This window comes from Vombatus ursinus, unplaced genomic scaffold (genome assembly GCF_900497805.2).
Source record: "Vombatus ursinus unplaced genomic scaffold, bare-nosed wombat genome assembly UNPS02014822.1, whole genome shotgun sequence".
NCBI classification, from domain to species: domain Eukaryota; kingdom Metazoa; phylum Chordata; class Mammalia; order Diprotodontia; family Vombatidae; genus Vombatus; species Vombatus ursinus.
This window is the reverse complement of record NW_020954600.1, coordinates 7,773,103-7,785,213: the sequence shown is the minus strand read 5'-3', so window position 1 is coordinate 7,785,213 and position 12,111 is coordinate 7,773,103.

Sequence of the window (12,111 nt, the reverse complement as noted above, 5' to 3'; positions counted from 1 at the left end):
GACAGGAGTTTGAGATGGAAAAGACATAGCGGGTCATTTCTCGTCCATCCTAGGTATCCACTGCAAGATTGCTCCCTGCAGTCTAATCTCCAGGGCTTTCATTCATTATATTTTTAAATCACCCTCAGTGGCATTTTCAGTCCTTTCCTAATAATGTCCTGAGAAGCCTTCCCACTTTCCCTGGATCATAGATGTTCTTGGGCTATACTAGAAGGCTACAAGAACATTTGGTAGCTTGCTGAGCAACGATTAGTATCCATTAGTATGTATAGTATATACAGTATAGTATATAGTTTAAAAAGGAATCATGCTACCTCAAATTCATTCCCATATGAATTTTCTGAAAGGCAATGTGGTGTAGTAGATCGAGGGCTGTCCCTCAAGCAGGAAAATCTGAGTTCAGAGTCCTGCCTCTAAAATATACAGTGTGATACTAGGCAAGTTATGTTAAATCTCATTTTTTTAGAACTGTAAGTTAGAGAAAAATCGGTAACAAGCATTATTGGAGGGAACTCTCCACACTTAGGAAATCACTGGGCTGGACACCTGTTCCTTCCTGATCTCTACTAACAGGAGCCTTGAATATTTTTTTCATTGCATATTTCAATGTTTTTGAGAAAATATGTTCCATTATTACTTTGTGCATCAACTGATAAAAACGTCTCAAAGGGCAAAATTTGCTTCGGGAAAAATCCTCTAGAAGAGGTCAATTACAGATTGACCTGAGTATGGAAGTTATGATGATTTTACAGTTTCATAGGAAACTTTTTTGGTGTTGTTTACAATGCTGTTCTCAACTAGTATTTTCATTATTCTTAGAGATTGGAAAGCCCAGAGTTGATGAAAAATTCAAAAGTATTTTCTGTATGTCTCTTTCAATCACAAGTAAGATTTGGGTTCAGAACATCATTGCTTTGTTATTCTATTCCCACAAATGTATTCATGGGAACAAATAATACATCACATTTCAAAGTCCTTGTATACGTAAGGTCAGAAAAATGATACCAAGCCATCTCACTGATGAGACTTGAACGGTTTTAGGGTTTTCTCTGATATCAGAGCAGCTCAGTGTTCCTTTTGGGGACTGGATTTCACAAGTACCCAGATTTTCGCACAGAAAGGTTGCTTTGGTTATCACAGTGATTTCTTAGGCAGGACCTCTTAGTGAATTTCTGGACTGATTGCAACCCCTAGAAAGGTCTACAACATAGAGAGAACAAGTCATGAACAATATGGTTAAGTAAGCATAATTTTTTTTGTCTTTTTTTTTTAGAACAAACATTGGACTTGGATTCAAAAGCTATTGGTTAGCTCAATGCTAATGTCCAGTGCATTGATAGTTACTAGCATAATAGCTAAGATATGGCATTTTGATGGGTCTGTGATTTCATCAGTTTGTATTTTCTCTCTAGTGATGTTTATTACAAACCGTCTATATTGTTTCATCCTGTGTGACTCATTCATATCATTCCATAAATTCTCCATAGTGGGCTCACCAAACCTGATGTCTTCCTTTGGTTCTCTTAATGTTGTATTAATGCTAATGAAATATAATGTTTATCCATTGATTATCCTTCCTTCTTACCAGACCACTTTCCTTTACGGTCATGTCTTTTACATATGGCATCCTTTATGTTGCATCTATTTCACAGTACTTAGCTGAAAGGATATTGCAGTCTAGTCATTTCCTTTGTGTCATAAGACAACAAAACAATTGAAGAGAACTTAATGCACGATCTTGTCCACTCTATTTTATTGGTCCCTGAAAGTTAAGCGGTTTCCCAAGGTCACACAAATGAGTGGCAGAGCCAGGATCCAAACCCAGGACCTCATAACATAATGACTTAAAATTCTTTGGAAAATATGGTATTCCATACTATTGTACTAATAAGAAATGATGAACAGACTGACTTCAGAAAAACCTGGAATGACTTGTATGGTCTCATGCTGAGTGAAGTGAGCAGAACCAGGAGAATGTTGTACCGAATAACAGCCACGTTGTACGATGACTAATTTTGATAAACTTAACCCTTCCCAGCAATACAAGGATCTAAGACATCACCAAAGGCCTTGTGATAGAAAGTGCTATACATATCCAAAGAAGGAACTATGGAATTTGAATGCAGATTGAAGCATATTATTTGCTATTTTTTTTTCTTCTGTTGAGTTTTGTATCCTCTTTCTGGTAGTTCCTCCTATTGGTTCTAATTCTTACTTACAACATCACTAATGTGAAAATATGTGTAATAGGAATGTATATGTATAGCCTATATCAGATTACACGCTGTCTTGGGGAGGGTGGTGGGAAGGAAGGGGGAGAAAAATTTTAAACTCAAAAGATATGGAAGTGATTGCTGAAAAATCAAAATAAATTAATTTTTAAAAATATGGTATTCCATGACTCACAGTGACACAGTATTAGGAGAAGGGCTTTTAAGGTAGGCTATCAAAAGGTAGGTATGCAAAATTTATTAAAGGCCTTTCAGGCCCTCCCTCTCCTATTCAATTCTAGGGTCAGCTCATTGTTTATCCAGTGTCCATCCAAAATACAAATACTCATGGAATACCCCTACAAGCAAGTTGTACAACCAATTACATGAGTACTTTAGACAACAGATTTTCATCTACTTGGATTTTCCAATGTAGATAGGCTGAACATTTTTGTGTAACCAAGAATCTCATTTAGGTGGTTTCCAGATTTCTTTGGTTTGATTCAGTCAGCACCATTTCACCCCAAACGATACTATCTGGAAGTCCTCATTATGTATAGGGAATGCCTATTTAATTTGAATTCCCAGAAAATGTTCTCTAAGAGGGCAGCAAATACCTTGAGAGCAAATACTTTCTCCTGCTCTATGCCTCATTTGATAAGACCCAAAGCAAAGTTTTGTCCATTATTACATCTTTCAATGAGTTTTGTATGATTTAGAAACATTCATGAGAGACATTTTGTTTAAGAAGAAACTTTAAAGCATTAGCATTTGCTCTCCTGGGCCAAATGCCTTTTTTGTAATCAACAAACAAGAAGCTCAGTGGGATCTGATGTTGTTTATGTCTTTTCGTTCATTGTGTGACCATAAACACGTCATCTGCTGCATAATTTCATTTGCAAATGCCTTACAGTTCCCATCTCATACTTCATAAAGATGGCCCTCAATTGTATGTGTAGATTATACTCATTAAAAAAAAAAAAGTTTGTAGAGATGGAAAAATACGCACATATGGTGGTACCAATATTTTCCTGGGCAACTTTTCAGAAACATTAAGGTCTAAGATTTTATTTTATTTTCTTCCTAAGCCTTTGGTATCCTTCCCTCTTTCGGATAACTTGATTATCAACCCCTCAATACCCTAAAATTGCTTCTCCTCCCTCCACAGATACAGACACACTTCTGTGTGCCAGGTCTAATCAAGTAACTATTCCCTTCTTTATTTTCCTTAGTAGGAAGGCAACAATGGTAAAGGAGAGGAGTTAGAGCCCTTGGGTTTAAATCCTATAGTTGACATTTAGTAAGTGTGTAACCTTGGGTAACTCACTAACTCTTCATCTATTAAAAATAAATCAATAAAGGGGAAGGGGGTGGGGTTTGAACTACTTGACCTGTCAGCTCACTTCTACTTTTGAATCTATGATCTATTGAACCTACTGACATTTCTACTTGCTCATGTAGCTCAGGAAAATAAAATCAACATATACTTATAATTACAATTCCATGTTGTTATAAATGTACTAGATTAACAGTGACTTCCTTCTAAGATATTTCTTTCATTTAGTCCTAGATACTTGCCTCATTTGAGCCACATTAAGAAAATAATGGGAAGTAAAAAAGTATAAGAATTGAAGAGTGTTTGTCATGAGGACTTATTTCCTGTTATCTAGGATGGGCTTAAAAAAAAAAACTAATTTAGCTTTGCTTACTTGGATGCTCCGTTTTCAGAAGTATCGTGCTGACAAGGGTATAGCTGATGTTTTCTTATCTTATTTAGTTACCTGGAAAAGTGGAAAATTGTACCAGCCTAAGGGTTACATTTTTTCAGCAGTCTGTGTTGTGTTGTATTCTAAGAAGGGGAAATTGGACTATTTTATGATGATCTTGGAAACAGTTTGCTTGATGGAATTGTTAAAGAAGTACGATTGTGAGTAAAGAGGGACCATCTTTTGAATCAGAAAGGCAATTATAGGAGTGCAGTAGCTACTATTTACTAGGGGAAAAGACGTCTGCAGATGATGAGAAACTAGATGGTCATAAAATGATAGTGAATGATAATGGTGACCAAAAAATACCAGCTTCAGTATGGACTTGCTTGTGTTTAAAATTTCCATGGCCTTCAGAGGCTTTTTATTTGTGAAAGTTTGGGTTTGACTCCCATCTGAAGTCTGTCTGCATCTTTATGCCTGTGTCTACATAAATGCATACACATACAGTACTCACACACTTAGATACATTTGTGTCATAAAATGACAGTGACCCTGGGCAAATGCTTCAAGTAACTATTAAAAGAATTAAGTTGAAGAGAAGTTGTTGACATGAACTAGTAGAGATTATTACCACACCTAGGTTTTCCCTATGCCAATGAAATAGGAGTCTATATGTGCATATATGAATATCCATATGGATTTATAGCTAGCTAGCTATATCTGTATGTAGATATATAGAGAAATATAGATAGATATAAAAGTATAGATATATATACACATATATAATCCATAAATATACACATATATATGTAAGCATGTATAGAAATAAAATAATAATTTGTTTAATATCATTTCAAATATTACTACATTTATCCTAAAAATGTTTTTTGCTATCCTTTAATAGGCCAAAACTGAAGAAAAATGTAGTTCCCTTAAAGAAAGGGATTTTGTCATTTTATCTTCATATCCCATGTGCCTAACATGGTACCTAGCTCACAGTAGGTATTTAAAAATGCTTATTGATTTGAATTTAGTGTAGATCCCCAAACCAGGGCTGTAGGTAGCTTAAGGTACTGACAAGACTAAGATTAGCTAAATAGAGGGTAAAAATAAACATAGCTACTAGGGACCTAGGAATCCAAGCAAAGTACTACAATGGAAAAAGTGACCCATGAAAACACTAATGTGCGTTACTTGTTAAAAAGTAAAAAGTAACTCTCTCTCTCCCTCCCTCTCTCCCTCCCTCCTCCAGATGAAGGCCAGAAGCTGCATATCCCATCCAACAATATGATCAAAGGTACCACTAGGATACATACTCGTGACAAGTTTTTGGTTTTCTAGGGAAAGCTATTGGCTGGAATGCTCTATGTAATTTTATGATACTTCAGGAATTTTTGAAGTGAGATTAGGGGGAAGGGTAGAAGAATGGGAAAAAATAACTATTTATGTAGACCTACTATATGCCAGGCACTGTGCTACATGCCTTACAAATATTATCTCAATTGATCTTCATAATAACCCTGTGAGGTAGGTGCTATTATTATCTCCATTTTTCAGTTGAGGAAACTGAGGCAGGAAGGTTAAGTGACTTGTGCAGGGCCATGCAGCCTATAAATGTCTGAGGTCACATTTGAACTTGAGTGTTGTGAATCTAGGCCCAGTGCTGTATCCACTGCACCATCAGTTGTTTGATGAGATCATTCACAAAATCACAGGATCTCAGATTTGGGAAAGATTTCTGTGTCCAAATAATTTCTGATTTTTTTTTAATAAAATCTCTTCTATGACACACCTAGCAAGTGATTATCTCCTTAAAAACCCACAATGAGTGTAAATGCATTCCTTCAGTGAGTGGCTTACTTTGTTTGGGGCTAGGTCTAATTATTAGGGCATTTTTTCTTGCTACTAAGTCTAAATTACGCACTCTGAAATTTCCTCCCATTGCTCTTAGCTCTCACCTCTGGGATTAAGCAGAAACTGAATATATTGATGATGACGACCTTCCAAATATTTGAAGGCAGCCACCAAATCACCCCTAAGTCTCTTCTCCAGGCTCAGTTCCTTCAACTGATACCAATATGGAAAGACCTTGGCATCCTTAGCCCTCCTGGACTCCCTCTTTTGGTTACTTTCCAGCTTATCAATGCCCTTCTTTAAATGTGGACCCAATACTGTTCATAATCTTCCTCATGTGACTGACAGAATACAGCAGGACCATCACATCCCCAGCCCTGGATATCACAGGTCTCTGTTGATTCAGTTGAAGATTCTATTATTTCCCCCCAGTTGCCATATTATACCATTGTCTCCTATTGGACTTATAACAAACTAAACACCTCCATGTCAAGGCAGATCTTTCGTTCGATGACTTGACGTCTGGTCATTCTTCTCCAAACATAGCCAGGGTGGCCTTTGGACAACTATCATAAATTCTATCATTAGAGCCATACTTCAAGGTTATCTGGCATGATAGGGCCGGCCAAATCTCTCATTCCATAGTCACTGGCGTTCAGGATTCCCTCCATGTTACTCTCAACAATAACATTTTTAGTATACCTTTCCATTTCTCTTTGTTATCAACTTTTATTTAGACACTAAAGAAGTACACTTTCTTACTCCTTGGTAATGCTCCAGCACACTTATGTCAATGCTCTCTCATACCATAATTTCAAATCTTGTCCTTCCATCTTTACCCTGAATTTAATACTAGTAGTCATTTGCTCTTGTTAGCCCACAGGAACCTGTATTCAATTTAATTCAACCAACACTTATTAAGTAGCTATGTGGCATGGCAAATATCATAAAATAATGTTGGACATGGAGACAGGAAGACCTGAGTTTGAATACTTCCACAGGATATACTTACTAGCTGTATGACTCTAGAGAAGTCACTTAACTCTTCCAGCCTCAGTTTCCTCTTCTGTAAAATGGGAATAATAGCAACTACTTCCAAGAGTGATAGGAAAGATAAAAATCAGAAAACACTATATAAATAGCAGCTATCCTTATTAATATAAACACTCACTGTGTCTAAGGCTACTCTTCATAACTCTAAAGGACTATTCTGTAGTAGTAGAGGGAGTTTCTTTATGGAAGTTTTCTATACCAATAAAACCACTAAAAAAATGTGGCAGGCACCAAACAGGAGCTTAAATATTTTCTCATAATTTAATCATTGAATCTCAAAATGGGAAGGATGCTTAGAGGTTTTCAAGTCCAACTCTAACACGAATCAAACAAAATTACTAAACATATTGAGTCGAGCTTTGTCACATAGGTGGTAAAATCAAAAGTTTATTTGAACATGGGCATGAAGCTCTTTGATTTCTGAACATAGCAAGCTACTTTAGACAGTAAGTTTACTGTCTAAATGAGGAGTGGGGAACCTGCGGCAGCCTTGAGGTCACATGTGGCCCTCTAGGTCCTCAAGTGCAGCCCCTTGGCTGAATCCAAACTTCATAAAACCAATCCCCTTAATAAAAAGATTTGCTCTGTAAAATTTGGACTCAGTCAAAAGGCCACACCCGAGGACCCAGAAGGCCACATATGGCATCAAGACCGCAGTTTCTCCACTCCTAGGAAACTTCTCTTGGCAATCTAGGAATAGGGATGGTCATGCCCGTCAGAAAATCTTAGTATTCAGCAGTGGTTTTCAATGCATAAATTAGGTCTAAAGGCAAACAGGGATCTGAGTCATTGGTCTCAATGAACTAGGTGATTAGGTCTCTTGTCAGCACCCCGTCCCCAGTCCGATCCTACAGCCAGAACACACAGTCATTAGAATAATATTTAAGGACTCATCTTTCTGTTGGGTAGCTACTCAGTTGGGGAACAGACCTACACTTGTCCAAACCGACAATTGCCTAGCAGGGTGATCATGGGCCTAGATTTAAAAGGGAAGTTTTATTGCTGTTGTTCAATTATTTTTCAGTTAGATCTGACTCTTTGTGACCTCATTTGGTGTTTCCTTGGCAGAAATACTGGAGTGGTTTGCCATCTGCTTCTCCAGTTCATTTTACAGATGAGGAGACTGAAGCAAACAAGGTTAAGTGATTGCTAAGACCCACATTGGTAGTAAGTGTCTGAGGACAGATTTGAATTCAGGGCCTCCTGATTCCAGGGATGGCACTATTCACTGCACCACCTGGCTGCCCCACAAGGGAACTTAGAGATCATCTGAGCTATGCTCTTGACAACCCCAAACCAAAGAGAATCAATGTGTTTCTGAAGGTCACAAAGGAAGTGTCAAAAGCCAGCATTTGAGTCCAAAGGCTCTGGGTCCAAAGAGCTCTTTCTATTCAACAGAATTTCCTTTAGGGAAGCTGTACTTTTCATTTTTATCTTAGTACCTGAAGCACACAGAATAGTGCCTGCTACATGATAGAGCCTTAAATTGTTTTCTTGTTGAATTGAACAAAATAAGAAAATCAAGGATAGAAGTCAGTTTATAAAGTGCCTGAACGTTTAATCTGCTGTTCACCATCTCTTCCTACCGTTTCCTTTCCCTTTCCTTCATGATCTTTGCTTTTCTTGTCTCCTACTTCCAACTTCCTAACATTTCAAGTTGGTCATTTTAGGTATACAGGTGCCAGCTCTTCAGATGAAACCTGCTCTATTAATCTAACTAAATACATTAAAAAACCCAAAGCTCCTAAAGAGTCAACAAACAATAACTAGCATGCAGAATATGATCAGACTCATTCCAAAAGAAGTTCTCCGATTCACTGACTGCTTCAGCTCGTTATCTGACAGACTGCAGATTTTTACATCTTGGCATTCACTCTGGTTATAGCATTGTAGAAATGACAAGGGCTGAAAATGGTGATTACACAAAAATTCTGAATTCCTCCCTGCTTTTATATTCAACTGACTTTTATATGAGTCTAATGACACACCCAATAAATTCCAACCATTGCTGGCCAATGAGTGTGGGTGATGTCTCATTAACACATCAATCCCCAGTAAGCTTTCTAAATACACCAGCTGCCTTTGGGCACAGTTTTGATGGGATTGGACAATAGATCATATCTGCACATAGGAAGTGGTAGATTTGTTTTTCTTTGTTGAATTTAGTCAAAACATTCTTTTGAAAAAAAAAATACAACAGTCTCATAACCATTAAACAAACAAAAAAATCACAGCCTACACACACTAATTGGTTGGGGGTGGGGGGGAGAGTGAGAAAATGGTCGGATTTTCTCTACATTACTACTTTCTGAAAACTAACAAACAGAAAGGAGGGAAAGAGGCTACTAGCTGGCAATTTTCCCAAGAGAGATGCAATTTTCGAGGAGTGAGGAGGTGGTGGTGGGAGAAAGGGTTATTTTAGTCGGAATTCAAATACCTATTCAAAGTAGCTAGTGTAAGTAGATCATTGTTTTCCCTTTTGTTTGGAGTTTGTGGGTGGGAGACCATATGAAATGTGTTTGACAAATATATGAAAAGTAATTAAAATTCATTTTGCTTTTTAAATTTCAGATTATCCCTTTGAGATAACGTTTTTCTATTACCACACTGAAGTAGGATCAGAGATCATGTAAGTTCCTTGAAGGCAGAGGCTGCTTCAGCTCACCTTTATAACTCCAGCACCTAGCCAGAGAACCAGCCAGGTGCTAAGTAAATGCTTTTAAAACTAAAAAGAATAAATGCTGAAAGAGATTGATTAGAAGACAAAAACAACCACGGGAAAAATGAAGCACAACTTTTAAACCAAGACATTAAAAAAAAAATGACAATCCCTAGAATGCAAGTAACCTTTACACCAATTAACTTTCATTTTATACCCACCTAATCATGTAATTTCCCTGCTCAAGATTTGTCAGTGACTCCCTTTTGCTCACCAAATATAGCCCAAACTCAGCAGACACACTTAAAGCTCTTGACAATTAGCTCCTTTTCTAATCTTCCTTTCACTTCTCCCCATCATGTGTATCATGAGGGAACTTCAAAGGCTCCTCCCCCACATCTAGAGTTTGCTATCTAGATGTCTGCTTTTATTGTTCATCTCCATCTGGTTTAAAGGCCAGCTCCAACATGAAGCTGCTCCTGGTCTTTATCAGCAAGGATATTTTCTTAGATAAAATACAGACAGCACTTTGCTCATTCTTTATCCTGATCAATTTGATGTTATAATAATGATTGGGTTGCTGTGAAATTACGAAATATTTGTTTCACACAATCATATAATCAGTATTACAATGGGTTTCAGAGACCATCTAAGCTAGCCTGTACCTGCACAAAGATGGTTCTCCAGCATTGCTACCATGTGGTCATTGAGCCTTTGTCTAAAGACCTCAGTGAGGGGAAACCCATTAACTCCTGAGGTACTTTATTCTACTTTGTGATTGCTCTAAATATTAGACAGTTTCCCCTAATATCAAGACTATATTTATCTCTTCGGAAATTCTACCCCATTATTCCCTGGATAAGACGTAATACTTCTTTCACAGAACAGTCCTTCAAGTGATTGCAAACAGCTCTCATGTCCTCCCATGAGGTAGCTGTTTCTTTTCCACACTAAAATCTTCATTCCTTTTATCTGAGCCCAATAGGACGTGAACTCCAGGCTCTTCACCGTGTTGATTTTCTCTGTTCTCACAATGCTGTACCCAGAATTAAATGCAAAATACTCCAGGTCTGGGCTGAACAGGAAAGAGTATTGCAGGATCATGACCTGCTTTGTTCTGGGATTATTCCTCTCTGGACATTTTATCTTTGATTATGCCTTGTATCTCTCACACAGAATTGTAACCTTAATGAATACAGAGGTCATTTACAGTTATTGAATAGCCTTGCTCCACATCTCCCCCTCAGACAACATAATTCTTAGTACGAGGTCAGTTCTATAACATCACACGCATGATACCCTCTTCTCTATTCCCACCATTAGCAATCAGTCAATAAACATTTATAAAGTGCCTACTATGTGCTGGGCACTGCGCTAAAAGCACAGGACATACAAAGAAAGATAAAAAGACAAAACACAACAAAAAACAGTCCCTGCTATGAAAGAGCTCACAGTCTCCCAGCCCCTTAGGTCCTTATTACTGTCTCCCTGGACTACTTCAATTTTAAGTCAACAAGAAATTATCAAGTATCTACTATAGTACTAGGTACTATGATAGGTGCTAGTGATAACAAAGCCAGGAACACAACAGTCTTTGTCCTCACAAAGCTTACAGTTTGCTAGAATTCCACTGCTAAGAGTCCTACATTCTGTCTCTGATGCATCTGTCATACTATTGCCAACAATGCAGCATTGTGGGAAAAAGTGTTGGAATCAGAAGAGAATAAGTTTCAAATCCTGCCCTAGATTGATAGATTATTCATTTATCTGATCCTCAATTTGCTTATCTACAAAATGGGGACATCATTTCTTGTAATACGTGATTTATAGGATTATTACACAGATCAATTAAGGTTATAGGGACAGTTAGATGGTGCCAGCCCTGGATACAGAAGGACCAGAGTTCAAATCTGGCCTCACTTAGTAGATACTTAGTAGTTGTGTGACCCTGCACAATTCACTTTATCCTATTTGCCTCAGTTTCCTCAGTTGTCAAATAAGCTGGCAAAGGAAACAGCAAAAACCATTCCTCCAGTATCTTTGCTAAGAAAACCCCAAATGGGGTCATGAAGAGTCAAACACTACTTACTCGACAAAACAACAACAAAACTTAGATTATGCGTTCCAATGTTTTGCAAACTACAAAATGTTATATAAACATCCACTGTTGTGTTTTGTTTTTCTTCTTTTTTTTCCTGAAAGTTAGTGTGGCACTGTGGAGAGAATGCCAGCCTTGGACTCAGGAAGACATGGGTTTAAGTCCACAGTCTAACATACCATCTCTGTGACCATTAACTTCACTCAAGGCTTCGGTGCCACAGGCAGCTTTCTTACACTACTGATTAGATGCTGGTGTGTTGATTTGACTTGGGTCAGGGTATTTAGGTTTGGGAATCAGGGTTAAAAACAAACAGCAACAAAAATCTTCTTAACAATTAGAGCTGTCTCAAAGTAGAGAAAGAATTGTCTCAAGAGGTGGTGGTTTTCTTCTCGTTGGAGCTCTCTGAGAAGACTGGATGACTCCTTGTGAGTTAAGTTAAAATGGAAAGTCCTATTGAGTTCCCTTGCAAATCTAAAATTCTGTGGTAATTGTTTCCTCAGTGTGGTTCCTCTACAAAGATGGATC